Source organism: Callospermophilus lateralis, chromosome 3 (assembly GCF_048772815.1).
Source record: "Callospermophilus lateralis isolate mCalLat2 chromosome 3, mCalLat2.hap1, whole genome shotgun sequence".
In the NCBI taxonomy this organism is placed as follows: Eukaryota; Metazoa; Chordata; class Mammalia; order Rodentia; family Sciuridae; genus Callospermophilus; species Callospermophilus lateralis.
This window is the reverse complement of record NC_135307.1, coordinates 89,468,035-89,483,006: the sequence shown is the minus strand read 5'-3', so window position 1 is coordinate 89,483,006 and position 14,972 is coordinate 89,468,035.

Sequence of the window (14,972 nt, the reverse complement as noted above, 5' to 3'; positions counted from 1 at the left end):
GGCCTAGGAGTGGTGACTAATCCCCATAGAAGTGCAATGGTATTAGATTGGAAGGATCCTGAAGGATGTGAAGGAACTATACAGCCATATGTATTGGATCATCTTCCTATAAATTTATGGGGACGAGATGTCCTAGATCAATTAGGTTTGACATTAACAAATAACATCAACCAAAATGCACCTAAACAAGAACAAGGTATAGCAGCACCAATACAAATAGATCAAGGAACAGACAGACATGGGTTGGATTTTCAGAAAGGGCCACTGAGACAATAAAAATTACTTGGAAATCAGAAAGACCAGTATGGGTTCCTCAGTGGCCCCTGACTAAAGAAAAGATACAAGCAGCCCATGATCTGGTCAAACAACAATTAGCAGAAGGACATATACAACCTTATGTATCTCCCCATAATACTCCCATTTTTGTCATCAAAAAGAAATCTGGTAAATGGAGATTATTGCAAGATTTAAGAGCCATTAATAATGAGATGGTTATTATGGGACCTGCTCAATCGGGGATTCCTCAATTGTCTGCTTTGCCAAAAACCTGGTATGTTTTAGTTATAGATATTAAAGATTTTTTTTTCAGTTCCAATTCATCCTAAGGATAGTCCACGTTTTGCATTTACTATCCCTGCACTGAATCATGAAGGTCCTGATCAGAGATATGAATGGAAAGTACTCCCTCAAGGGATGTCTAACAGCCCAACTATGCGTCAAATTTATGTTAACAAAGCAATCCAGCCACTTAGAAATCAAAATCCTGAACTACAAATATTTCACTATATGGATGATGTATTATTAGCACACAAAGCTAAAAACACATTGCTAGAATGTTATGCCACACTTACAAACTTATTAAAAAATTATAATCTAGAGATAGCAATAGATAAAGTACAATTAAATTTTCCAATTAATTATTTAGGAGTTCTATTATCCTCAACCATGGTCCGTCCACCAAAAATTCAAATACGAGTAGATCAACTCAAATCACTTAATGACTTTCAAAAGTTATTAGGAGACATAAATTGGATAAGGCCTTATCTAGGTATACCAACAAGAGAGTTGGGACCTTTATTTGATATCCTAAAAGGTCCATCAGATCCAAATTCACCCCGAATGTTAACGCCTGAAGCAAGAAAGGCATTAAAAATCATTGAAACATATGTGGAAAATATGCATTTGGATAGAATTGATATAAGTTTGCCTTTATTATTTATTGTACTACCAACAAAAAATATTCCTACAGGAGTATTTTGGCAAGAAGGTCCATTATTATGGGTACATTTATCTTATTCTCCTAACACTATTCTTACTAGGTATCCTGAGGCTGTAGGACAATTAATACTCAAAGGAATAAAAGCAGCAAAGGGAGTGTTTGGAATTTCTCCCAATAAAATTATTACTCCATATACTATGAATCAAATTGATGAGTTAGCTAATGAGTTAAATACTTGGGCAATAATCATGTGCAAATCTAAAGTTTCATTTGATAACCACTTACCATCTAATCCTTTATTGTCTTTTTGGTCATCACATCCTGTAATTTTTCCAAAAATGACAAGAAAAACACCTATCGGGAATGCTCCAAATATATTCACTGATGGATCAAATAATGGTACAGCAGCAATAATTACACCTGATCAAACTTTTACATTTTTAGTACCCAAACAATCAGCTCAAAAGGTAGAGCTTAAGGCAGTATTACAGGCTTTTGTGATGTTTAAAAATTCTGTATTTAATTTATTTTCCGATAGTCAGTATATAGTTAATGCTATAGTATCCCTTGAAGATGCTGGTAGGATTTCTCCTTCCTCTTCTGTTTTCTTTTTGCTTTCCACTATACAAAGTCTAATCTGGGACAGAAAAGATCCATTCTTTATAGGACATATCAGGGCACATACAGGATTGCCTGGAGCCCTTAGTTTGGGCAATGATTTAGCAGATAAAACTACACATGACATACATATTTTCTCTACACTAGAAAAAGCTATAAATTTTCATAAAAAGTTCCATGTCAATGCTAATACTTTACAAAAGCGTTTTAAAATAACTAAGGAACAAGCTAGACAAATAATAAAACAATGTCAAAATTGTGTGACCTTTTTACCACAAGTAAATCTTGGAGTCAATCCTAAAGGATTGATACCTAACCATATTTGGCAGATGGATGTCACACACTTGCCAGAATTTGGAAAATTAAAATATTTGCATGTTACAGTTGATACTTCTTCTGGACTTTTGATGGGCTCCCTTCATGCCGGAGAAAAAACTAAAGATGTTATAGCTCATTGCTTACAAAATTTTGCCACTGTGGGCGTTCCAAAACAGTTAAAAACAGATAATGCCGCTGGTTATACTTCTACCTCTTTTAAACAATTTTGCTCATCATTTGACATTACTCATATAACAGGAATCCCATACAATCCACAGGGACAAGGCATAGTTGAAAGAGCTCATCAAACTATTAAAATGTACTTATTAAAGCAAAAAGAAGGAATTGGGAAGGGGTATATATTCCCCAAAGATAAACTTAAAATAACCCTTTTTACTCTAAACTTTTTAAATTTGGATTCATCAGGGCTTAGTGCTGCGGAAAGGCATATGTGTCCAAAAAATGTACATAAGCCCAAGGTACTTTGGAAGGATATTCTAACAGGACAATGGAAAGGTCCTGACCCAGTAATTGTCTGGAGTCGGGGGTCTGTTTGTGTGTTTCCACAGGGAGAACAGCAGCCGATTTGGATTCCAGAGAGATTAACTAAGGTCCTGACCCAGTGATTGCCTGGAGTCGGGGGTCTGTTTATGTGTTTCCACAGGGAGAACAGCAGCTGATTTGGATTCCAGACAGATTAACTAAAGCGATTTCTACAGACCAAAAAGAAGATGTGATATCCAGAACTCTAGTTTGGTTATTCTTACATCTGCGACAGAACCAGAATGCTTTTTTCAATATCTATTTTATTATTGCCCTTTCCCATATTTTGTTTTCTGAGCTCATACAGACCTAGGTTAATGTTTTGCTGATCGCTTCTATTTTTTGACTATAGAGTTTTTAAACATTGCAATGGAGATTTCACCTGTAAAAAGTTATAAGGCCTTTACTATTATGTTATGTGTCGTATGTATGTGTGCACACTTGTGTTTTGTGTTATACGTTTGAATGTATGTCCATATATCATATATGATGAGCGCTCATGAAAAAAATGGATCCAAATAACTTTTTTTATTAACGTGATTTAAATGGTTTAATTTAAGTTGGGTAAACAGCTGTTGAGGATTGTTTTAAAATGTGAACAAAAAAGGAGGTTAACAGATCTGTTTGTTTACTTTCACCTTTCCTTTTCATTATATTTAATAATTCTCTAAAGATAATGTAAATTATTAAGAAAATTGTTTTCTTTTAATGCCTTCTGGAATGTTACATAATTTTTTCTTTAGCCATTATTGCCAGAATTCCTATCTTCATCCCAGTGCATGAAGACAAAGATAAAACCAATCTACAGCTTCTGCAATAGCCATCATTGAACTGCTTACAGAACTTACCTGGATCACTTGTATGCATTGTGAACTCACCTATATGCATTGTGAACTATCTGTTAGTGCAGCGACTTGTGGTAGTGTTGGGGTATTTATGCTGATGGTGTCATTGGTGGTACAATTTTTCCAAAAGGAGCCGTCAATTGGCTTGGTGTATCTTCCTCCCTTCTGCTTGTCATGATCGTTCAGCTAAAATTTGGGGGCCAACAGAGGTTAGGCAAAGAACCTCACCGCCCCCCCCCCCCCCCCCGCTGGTACAAAGACCTCCACACAGATGTGGCTGTATACTGGACCGGTAGTCAGTGACAGGTAAGATACAATTACTATGGTACCAACCTAAGACAGGAGGCTGACGCCTTGAGGTCAGCTCATCCGATAACGGGTAAGGACCATATGTACTATTGGACAACCTAAGGCAGGCACGGTCCCTAAGTCACATGCTTGTTGTTTAAACAGAGAGGGGGAGATGTTGAGAGCCACAGCCGAAGGGGCTCCAGCAAACTTTCAGACTACCAGCTGATGATTGGCTCACAGCAGCCCCAGCAACATCTAGTAACATCTAGCTGATTGGCTCCTCTGCGGTGATGCTCACTGGGCTGTTTCCCTGCCCTTTCAGACCACGGAGCTGCTCATTGGGGGACTTTTTTGGCTCCGCCCATGCGACCCAGCCAATCGGCCTCAAGAGCAGGAGGATTGTGGGAGGAGGAGGTTGTTGGGGTGCTGCTGGGAGCCATCAGCCAAGTAGGTATGACAAATTCCTTGCCAGCTTACTCCCATGCTGTCTAGTGGAAGGACTTCTGAAAGGTGACCTTGCTCAAGGACCAGGGCAGGATCCGTGTTTAGGGTGTTCCCCAGGCGGTTTAGCATAATAGGAGATTAGGGTGTTCCCCCTTTAGAATAGGGCAGTTTAGCATAATAGGAGATTAGGGTGTTCCCCCTTTAGAATAGGGCGTATCCTGCTGCTGAGTTCCTCTTGAGTGCTTAGGGTCAGACAGTATATTTTGGGAGACAGAAGCCCATGCGGAGTGGATTTGGGCAGAGAACGTGGATTCCCCCAGAACGTGTTTGTAGTCGGCCGGTGTGAGTTCGGGAATAAAGAATTGCTGTTTGAATCTACAAGCTGTGTGGAGACTCGTGATTTGTGCCCAGCCAGAGACTGCGGCAGGGTGCGTGGCTTGTGGGAAGCTGGTGGTGGCAGTTGGGCTCTGAGGGTTTTTTCCTGAGGAGCTGTTTTGTTTATTGTGTGTGGTTCTAAAAATAAAGTTAGTTTCTTTTGACAAGTGGCTCCTGAATTCTGCCCAGCCAGACTGCGGCAATATTTGTTGATTGATTATATATCTTCTGAAAAGTGACTTTTCAACTCCTTAGCCCATTATAGATTGGGTTGTTTGTTTTTTGGTGTTAAGTTTTTTAAATTCTTTGTGTATTCTGGAGATTAGTGCTGTATCTGACATGCCCTGCTCCTGGGTCTTTACCCAAAGGGCTTAAAATCAGCATACTATAGTAATGCAGCCACATCAATGTTCATAGCAGCTCAATTCATATTAGTTATGAACTGTGGAAGCAACTTAGATGCCCTTCAATAGATAAATGGATAAAGAAACTCTGGTATATATACACAATGGACTATTACTCAGCATTAAAAGAGAATAAAATTATGGCATTTGCAGGTAAATGGATGTTGCTAAGCGAAGTAAGTCAATCCCCAAAAAAACCAAAGGCCAAATGTTTTCTCTGATAAGTGGATGCTGAGTCATAGCAGGGAGGGGAGGCATGGGGAAAGTGGAGGAATTTTGATTGGCCAAAGGGGAGGAAGTAGGGAGAGTGCATGGGGGCAGGAAAGATGGTGGAATGAGATGGACATCATTACCCCAGGTACAGGTATGACTTCACATATGGTGTGACGCTACATTATGTACAACCAGAGAATTGTAAAGTTATGCTGCAATTGTGTACATGAATCAAAATGTGTTCTGATGTCATATATACCTAATTAGAATAAATAAATTAATTTTAAAAAAATACCAGTGATAGTCTTCACAGAACTTGGAAAAAAAGTCCTTGAATTTGTATGGAACCACAAAATCTCCAAATAGCCAAAGCCATCTTGAGAAAAAAAAAAAAAAAAAAGCAGGAGACATTGCATTCCCTGACTTCAAAATACATGACAATGGTATAAAAACAGACACATAGACCAGTGGAACAGAATAGAGACCCTAGAAGTCAACCCATACAACAACAGCCAACTAATTTTCAACAAAGTGCTGAATACATGCTTTGTATATAGGACAGCCATTTCAATAAATAGTGCTAGGAAAAATCGATATTCATGTGCACAAGAATGAAAGTAGACTCCTGTCTCTTCCCCAGTTATAAAAATCAACTCAAATGGATCGAAGTCTCAAGGGCTTGGGAGGGCTGGGGTTGTGGCTCAGTGGTAGAGTGTTCACCTAGCATACACAAGGAACTGGTTTTGATCCTTGGAACCACATAAATATGTAAAAATAAAGATATTGTGTCCACCTAAAACTTAAAAATAAATATTTGGAAAAAATTTTTTTAAAAAAAGAGGGCTTGGGAGTGTAGTATAGGTACAATGCACGCTTCGCATGTGCCAGACCCTGGGTTGAATCCCTAGCACAGAAGAAAAAAAAAAAAAAAAGACTTACATGTAAAATCTGAAACTATGAAACTCTAGTAGAAAAAAATAGGAAATGCTTCAGGACATTGTAATGAGCAAGGAGTCTGGATAAGATCCAAAAAGCATAGGAAACAAAAGCAAAAATAGACAAGTGGGACTATATCAAACAAAAGCTTCTGCTTTGCAAAAGTAAAAAACAGGGTGATGAGACAACTTACAGAATGGGAAAAAATATTTGTAAACTGTATTTCTTACAGGGAGTTAATATACAAACTATCTAAGGAACTCCAAAAACTCAAAGCAGAGCTGGGGCTGGGGCTCCATGGCAGAGCCCTTGCCTAGCTTGGGTGAGGCACTGGGTTTGATCCTTAGCACTGTATACAAAAATAAACAAAATAAAAGCATGCTGTCCATATACAACTACAAAAAAATTAAAAACTCAAAGCAGAAAACCAGATAATTAAGAAATGTATGATGTATTTTCAAGTTCAAGAACATTTAGGTGCTTTACACCTTGTGCAGATTATGAATAGTTTCTGTAAAGACATACAGATGGCCAACAGCTATATTTTAAAAACTTCACCATCACTAATCATCAGTAAAATGCAAATCAAAACCACAATGAATTATAACCCCCATTAAGAATCAGAAAGCGGGGCTGGGGATGTGGCTCAAGCGGTGGCGCGCTCGCCTGGCATGCGTGCGGCCCGGGTTCGATCCTCAGCACCACATACAAACAAACATGTTGTGTCCGCCAAGAACTGAAAAAAAAAAAAAAAAAGAATCAGAAAGCCATGGCCATAACAATGTTTATAGCAGCTCAATTCACAATAGTTAAGCTATGGAACCAACCTAGAGTGCCCTTCAACAGATGAATGGATAAAGAAAATGTGGTACGTATACACGATGGAATATTACTCAGCCATAAGAAAAATGAAATTATGGTCTTAGCTGATAAATAGAAGTGGAGACTATCATGTTAAGTGAAATAAGCCAATTTTTAGAAATCAAAGGCTGAATGTTCCTCTCTGATAGGCAAATGCTAATATACAATAAGTGGGGGAGGAAGAATAGAAGTTCTTTGAATTAGACAAAGAGGAATGAAGGGAAAGGAGGAGGGATGGGAATAGGAAAGACAATAGAATGAATCAGATATACTTTCCTATGTTCATATATGAATATATGATCAGTGAAACCACATCATGTACAACCACAAGAAAAAAAAAATCAGAAAGCCAAAGCATTAAAAGAGTTGGTGAGGATGGTAGAAAAAGAAACTTGCACACTGTTGATGGGAATGTAAATGAGTACAATCATCATGGAAAACACTGTGAAAAATTCTCAAGAATTCAAAATGAATGACCATACTTGTAGTATAATAAAAATAGATCCTGTACACTACTGATTATATATCCAAAGGAAACAAAATCAGTATATCAAAGAGGCTCTTCTGCACTCCCATATTTTTAGCAGCATTATTCACTATAGCCAAGAAATGGAAACTACGGAAGTGTCCATCTACTGATGCATAAATAAAGAATATATGGTACATAAACACAGTGAAATACTATTCAGTCATAAAAAGAATAAAATCCTGTCATTTATGACAATACAGATGAAACTAGAGACCATACCTTAAGTGAAGTAATCCAGGCACAGAAAAACAAGTACTGCATAATGTCACTCATGTGAAATCTAAAAAAGTAAGTTTCAGACTGGGGGTGTGACTCACTAATAGAACACTTGCCTAATATACTCAAGGCCCTGGGATCAATCCCCAGAACCATAAAAATAAATATATTGAATAAAGCTTAGCTTTAACAGAAGAAATTTTGAAATAAACTTCATACATGGTACATGTTAAGGTCACGAATAACTTTTTAAGAAATTGTCAAGCATCTTTCCAAAGTTCCATATTGTTGGTAACACTTGGTATTGTCTGCTATTTTTGTTTGTTGGTTAGTTGGTTTGTGATACTGAGGATCAAACCCAGGGCTTCGCACATGCTAGGCAAGCACTCTAGCAGTAAGCTATATCCTCAGGCTCTGGTTTGTTTTGTTGTTTAATTGAAATCTACTTTTAAATTTGTAGCCATTACTTTTTTGGGGGGTGGGGGGTACCAGGGATTGAACTCAGGGACACTCAATCACTGAGCCACATTCCTAGCCCTATTTTGTAAGGGTCTTACTGAGTGGCTCAGTGCCTTGCTTTTGCTGGAGCTGGCTTTGAACAAGAGATTCTCCTGCCTCAACCTCACAAGTCGCTGGGATTATAGGTGTGTGCAATCGCACCTGGCTGTAGCCATTACTTTTTTTTTTTTAAGATGTTTTAGTTGTAGTTGGACACAATAACTTTATTTTATTTATTTTTATGTGGTGCTGAGGATCGAACCCAGAGCCTCACACATGCTAAGTAAGCTCTCTAATGCTGAGCCACATTCCCAGCCCTGTAGCCATTACTTTTAATGTTTTTTTTTTCTTAGATATTTTTGGGATTTACTGTGTGGATGATAGATATGTCTTTTCTCTATTGTTCTAATATATATATATATATATCTCTTATTTCTTTTCTTCTTTCATTGACTAGAGTAGATAGTGTAGTACCTTAATGGAGAGACTGGGAAATGATCACGTAGAGCTTGTAAGTCATGGTAAAGCCAATGAGGAATCACTTTTTTTTTTTCATAGATAAGCTCTAAATAAAAATTAGATTTTAAGTCATGGTAAAGCCAATGAGGAATCACTTTTTTTTTTCATAGATAAGCTATAAAATCTAATTTTTATTTAGATTCCCTGTACTGCCTGCCTCCCCCCCCAATGCATTTAGTAACAGCTGTCTGGCTACAGTGTGGGAAAAAAGTAAGACACCAGAGAAGACGGGAGAGAAGACTAGGCTTCCTGAAGTAATTAATGTAGGTTAGTGTTGGTGACCTAAGCTAGGGTTGTGGGATTTGGAATGGAGAAGAACTGATTTTTCAAAGATAAAATGTGTCTCCACTTAGCCCACATTGTGATTTGAGTAAACCAATCAATAAAAATATATTTCAGGCCATTTGTGGGGAAAACAGACATTTCCTTTAGGGGAAATTCATCTCCAGAAGCCACTAAAAAGAACATCTTAACAAATACCATAAAGCTGTTAACAAAAAGAATTTGAAACAAATGAAACCATTGGTATCAATGTATAATAAAAACAAAAATAATACAGTTCAATTTAAACAAAGTTAGTTACTAACTTTTGAGCCATTTCTTGAAGTAATCCCCAAGTCCTAACAAATTTAAATAATTTATGCAGAAATGGCAAAGCAATAATATTTAAATGAATATTATTATGAATGCAATTTAAGAGTTACAAGAAAAGTGTAAACTCAAGTGCTACTCTTTCAAGGAAGTTTTTCTTAGCTCTCTGTATGGTAAATGCGATATGTCCCCTTCCTTCAAAAAATATCCATGTCCTTATCCCAGAACCTACAAACATGTTTTACTGTACATGGCAAGATGGACTTTGTAGATGTGATTAAGCATGCAGACATTGAGATGGGGAGATTATTCTGGATTATTCAAGTGCATCTAAACTAATTACAACAATTCTTAAAGGTGAAAAAGGAAAGCAAAAAGGTGGGTCAGAGAGATGTGCCATGAGGACTTAGCCTATTTTTAAATTTTTTTCTTTTTGGGTACCAGGGATTGAACTCAGGGGCACTCAACCACTGAGCCACATCCCCAGCCTCTTTTTTGTATGTTATATAGAGAAAAGTCTCAATGATTTGCTTAGGATCTCATTAAGTTGTTCAGACTCTCTTTGAACTTGCAACCCTCCTGGCTCAGCCTCCCAAGGTGTTGGGATTTTTGGCCCACTTTTTTTTTGTTGTTGTTTGTTTGTTTTCATTTGTTTTGTTTTTGCAGTACTGGGATGGAACTCAGGGATACCATACCACTGAGCTACCTCCCCAGACCTTTTAATTTTAAATTTTAAAATTTTAAAAAATTTGTTCTAATTAAGGGCCTGGGGAGATAACTCAGTTTGTAGAGTGCTTGCCTTGCATGCACAAGGCCCTGGGTTCAATCCCCAGCACCACACACACACAAAAACTTTGTTCTAATTAGTTATACATGATGGTAGAAAGCATTTCGACACATCATACATAAATGGAGTATAACTTCTCATTCTTCTAGTTGTACATGATGTAGTGTTATACCAGTCTTATAATCAGATATGTACATAAAGTAATAATGTCTGATTGATTCTACTATCCTTCCACTCTATACTCCCTCCTCTCCTTTTACTCCCCTCTAATTCAAAGTACCTCTATTCTTCTCTAGCACCCCCCCTATTGTGAATTAGCATCTTCATATCAGAGAAAACATTCTTTTTTTTTTTTTCTTTAGAATTGCTTTAGCTATTCTAGGTCTTTTATTCTTCCAAATGAATTATAGGGTTATTTTTTCTAGTTCTGTGAAGAATGTCATTGGTTGTTATTGTTGTTGCTTGTTTTGTTTGTAGAAAAAGGAAAAATAAGTTTTATTGCTGGCAAAGGAGAAACACAGGGGACATCTGTCCCAGAGACTGACATCCTCCTCATCAGAGAAGCAGGGGCCTTTTAAAGAGGTGATTCAGAGGAATCCTGTTTCCTGAGATTAGGAAGGAGAAGATCAGGGAGGAGATAAAACATGTCAGTTTTAGAGCAGCAAGGGATATATTCAAAACATTAAGTGGGCCACTATTTTCCCCACTGTCAATTTCTACATTCCATTTCTATGGAATAATGGGCAACAACATCTCCAAGCTCATTCCTGCTGAGAGAGGGCGAAGTTGGGGGAAGTAACCTGAAGTCCTTGTTCTCTATCATGTGGGGCATGGGCAGTTAAGGGTATTTAATATCAGGGCAGTTCAGAGGTCCCTGCTGGCAGTTGGCAAGTGAATGGAGAAGGCATACATGCAGATGGCCAAGGTGTTGCAAGGTGTTGCAACTTGACTACATTCAGTTTCCTTTTTCTTGGAGTGGACTGTCATAAAGGAATTGCATTGAATCTGTATATAGTTTTTGGTAGTATGATCACTTTTTTTTTTTTTTTTTTTTTAGAGAGAGAGAGAGAGAGAGAGAGAGAGAGAGAGAGAGAATTTTTAAATATTTATTTTTTAGTTTTTCGGCAGACACAACATCTTTGTTTGTATGTGGTGCTGAGGATCGAACCCGGGCCGCACGCATGCCAGGCGAGCGCGCTACCGCTTGAGCCACATCCCCAGCCCAGTATGATCATTTTAACAATATTAATTCTGCCTATCCCTACACATGGGAGGTCTTTCCGTCTGAGGTCTTCTTCAATTTCTTTTAATGATGTTCTATAGTTTTTATTGTAGAGGTCTTTCACCTCCTTGGTTAGATTTATTCCTAGATGTTTTTTCTTTTTTTCTGAGGCTATTTTTGCCCTTTTTTTTTTTTTTTTTTTTTTTTGTATTTTACAAGTTTTTTATCCCTTGATTTTTAGTAATTTTTTTTAAACTTTATTTTGTTTGTTTATTTTTATGTGGTGCTGAGGATGGAACCCAGGGTCCCCTGCACATGCTCTTAACATTAGCACATCAAGATATTACCTCTCTAATCTTTGAAATATAATCGAAATATTTTATCTCTGTAATTTTGACTTTGTAGTGTTTTATTCCATGAAAAGGTCTTTAAATGTTTTGTAGTTAAATTTTTAAGTCTTTTTAAGTTATAATTGGATATTGAGTTATAATTAATTAGTCTCTTATTATAGCCATTTTTTTTTTGTTTGTTTTGTTTTGTTTTTGGTACCAGGGATTGAATCCAGGGATGCTTTACCACTGAGCTACATTCCTAGCCCTTTTTATTTTTAATTTTGAGACAAGGTTTCACTAAGTTGCTTAGAGCCTCACTAAATTGCTGAGACTGGCTTTGAATTTGCAGACCTCCTGCCTTAATCTCCCATGCCTCTGGGATTATAGGTGTGTGCCACCATGCTTGGCTCTCCCACCCAGGTTTAAAGGAATTTATTATTTCTCTAAGCACTATTTAGAAAGGTCCATCTTTGTCCTAACTAATGAGATGTTACCTTTACTGTATATGAAATGTACTTGATTCTATTTCTAAATTCATTCAACTAGAACCATAAAGGTTTTAGACATTTATTTTTCCAATTGTAATTTATTTTACTAACAATGGATTTCTTGAAAATCTGTGTAAGCAAGAAAATAAATTTTGCCAGTGGTTGCGGTCCACACCTGTAATCACAATGGCTCTGGAGGCTAAAGGAGTATTGCAAATTTGAGATCAGCCTCAGCAAGTAAATAAGGTTCTAAGCAACTTAATGACACCCTATCTTAAAATAAAAAAAATTAAAAGTCTGAGGATGTGGCTCAGTGGGAAAGTGCCTCTGGGTTCAACCCCCAGTACCCCCCTTCCCTCCCCACAAAAAAAAAGAAAAATTAAATTCCAATTTATTAAGAAAAAAGGAACAAGAGCAGTGTCCTTCTGGCAAGAGTCTAGGTTAGTGCTCATCTCTAGCTGGATCTAGACATCTTCTATACTAGTGCAAACCTGATTTACCTAGAGGAAGCATAACAGGACATTGGATAGGATGCAGTGCTAGAAATAGCAGGAATTCCGTTGGAACACAGTGTGTCAGACTGATTTGGCCTTGGACCCCAAAACCAAAAGCCCAATTCCTGATTCTATACTCCTACTGCAACTTCTGAAGGCTTCACACTGAGGGATTTTTCTTTCTTTATTGCTTAAATACCCTTGTTATGTTTCTGTGTAAGATTTAAAGATATGAAAAAGCAATATATATTCATCTAAAACAGAATGTTCAGAGGAAGGCAAACCCAGAAGTACTTATAGCATGTTTTTTGGAAATTAATACAAAATGTGAGAGCATGTATATTTTTATACTTATTATATTTAATTTACTTATTTAATTAATTTATTTGGTACTGGGGATTGAATTGTGCTGCACTCTACCACTGGGCCACATCTCCAACCCTTTCTATTTTTAATTTTGAGACAGGGTCTTGATAAGTTGCCCAGGTAAGCCTTAAACTTGTGATCTTTTTGCCTTAGCCTCCTAAGTAAATGGGATTACACACATGTATCAACCTGGCATTAACTTTTTGCATTAATGAATTAATAAGTTAGGACCTTGTGCAGGATAGGCAAGCACTCTACCATTGAGCTACATTCCCAGACCTTATTTTAAAACTCTTAGTAAGTGTATTTAAATATTTACACAGTGAAGAAAATATGGAGAGTGTGCAGTACAATAAAGGATCCCTCTACAGATTACATGAAAAAAGATGTGCACAAAAACTGCAATTCAAAATAGCATATGTAAGAGGGGCTGGGGATGTGGCTCAAGTGGTAGCGCTCTCGCCTGGCATGCGTGCGGCCCGGGTTCGATTCTCAGCACCACATACAAACAAAGATGTTGTGTCCATCGATAACTAAAAAATAAATATCAAAAATTCTTTCTCTCTCTCTCTCTTTAAAAAAAAGAGGAATTCTTAGGCATAAAAGTATTCAAAATATTTTTTTAAAAAAATAGCATATGTAAGGGCTGGAGTTGTAGCTCAATGGTAGAGTGATGGCCTAGCACCTGTGAAGCACTGGGTTTGATCCTCAGCACCACATTAAATAAATAAATAAATAGTGTCTATCTACAACTAAAAAAAAAAATATAGCATATATGCTGGGCATGGTGGTGCATGCCTGTAATCTCAAAGGCTCGGGAGGCTGAGACAGGAGGATCACAAGTTTAAAGCCAGCCTCAGCCACAGCAAGGCACTAAGCAACTCAATGAGACCCTGTCTCTAAATAAAAATACAAAATAGGGCTGGGGATGTGGCTCAGTGGTCGAGTGCCCCCGAATTCAATCCTGGTACCCTCCCCCAAAAGAAAATAGCATATGTAAGAACCACATCTTGTATTTCTTTAATTCGACGCAGAACATCATACAATAACCTTGATGCAGGTACCCAATACATTTCTGAAAATTTTATCTGCTATCTATAAATATATTTTATTTTGTAGATTATGTCCAGATAACACAATCAGAAAAACATTTTAAGATAATATTTATCAAAATCATAATCATCAGTTATCAGATCTAGAAACTATAAAAATATCTATCCAATGAATAATATGCTTTGATTAATAAGACAAAAATATGAGACCATGGGGCTGACGTTGTGACTCTGTGGTAAAGCGCTTGCCTAGCATGTGTGAGGTCCTCAGCACCACATAAAAATAAATAAAATAAAGGTATTGTGTCCAACTACAACTTAAAAATAAATCTTTTTTTTTTTTAAATATGAGACAATTGTATTGTTTCAGCACTGCTTGCAATGGGATACTATGGTCATTAGGGTGTGCTATTAGCATAGCCAGCTTGTCAAGTCATTCTACCAGTGTAGTCTGAAAAATGACAGAAAGCTGTTCAGTATATTTGCAGTAGTTAAACACTGAACCATACTGAAAGCCCCAGAACTTTTTTCATACTGTCACAGGCGCATATCAGGAATCACAGAATCATCTCACCATTTTTAAATTTTAAACTGTGAGTATTCAAAAAGGCTATATTATAAATGACATGGCAACAAAAAGGACCCAAAAGACTAAGCAAACATATATAGAATTCAGTATTCTAACAAAACTCACAAAAATTAGCTGTTAACTTTACTGTTATAATAATTCTGAGTTTCATTAAAGTTAGGGAAAAATGCGAATCAAATTTTAAAATAACTATAATTACTTTGTGTGTATGTGTGTGTGTGT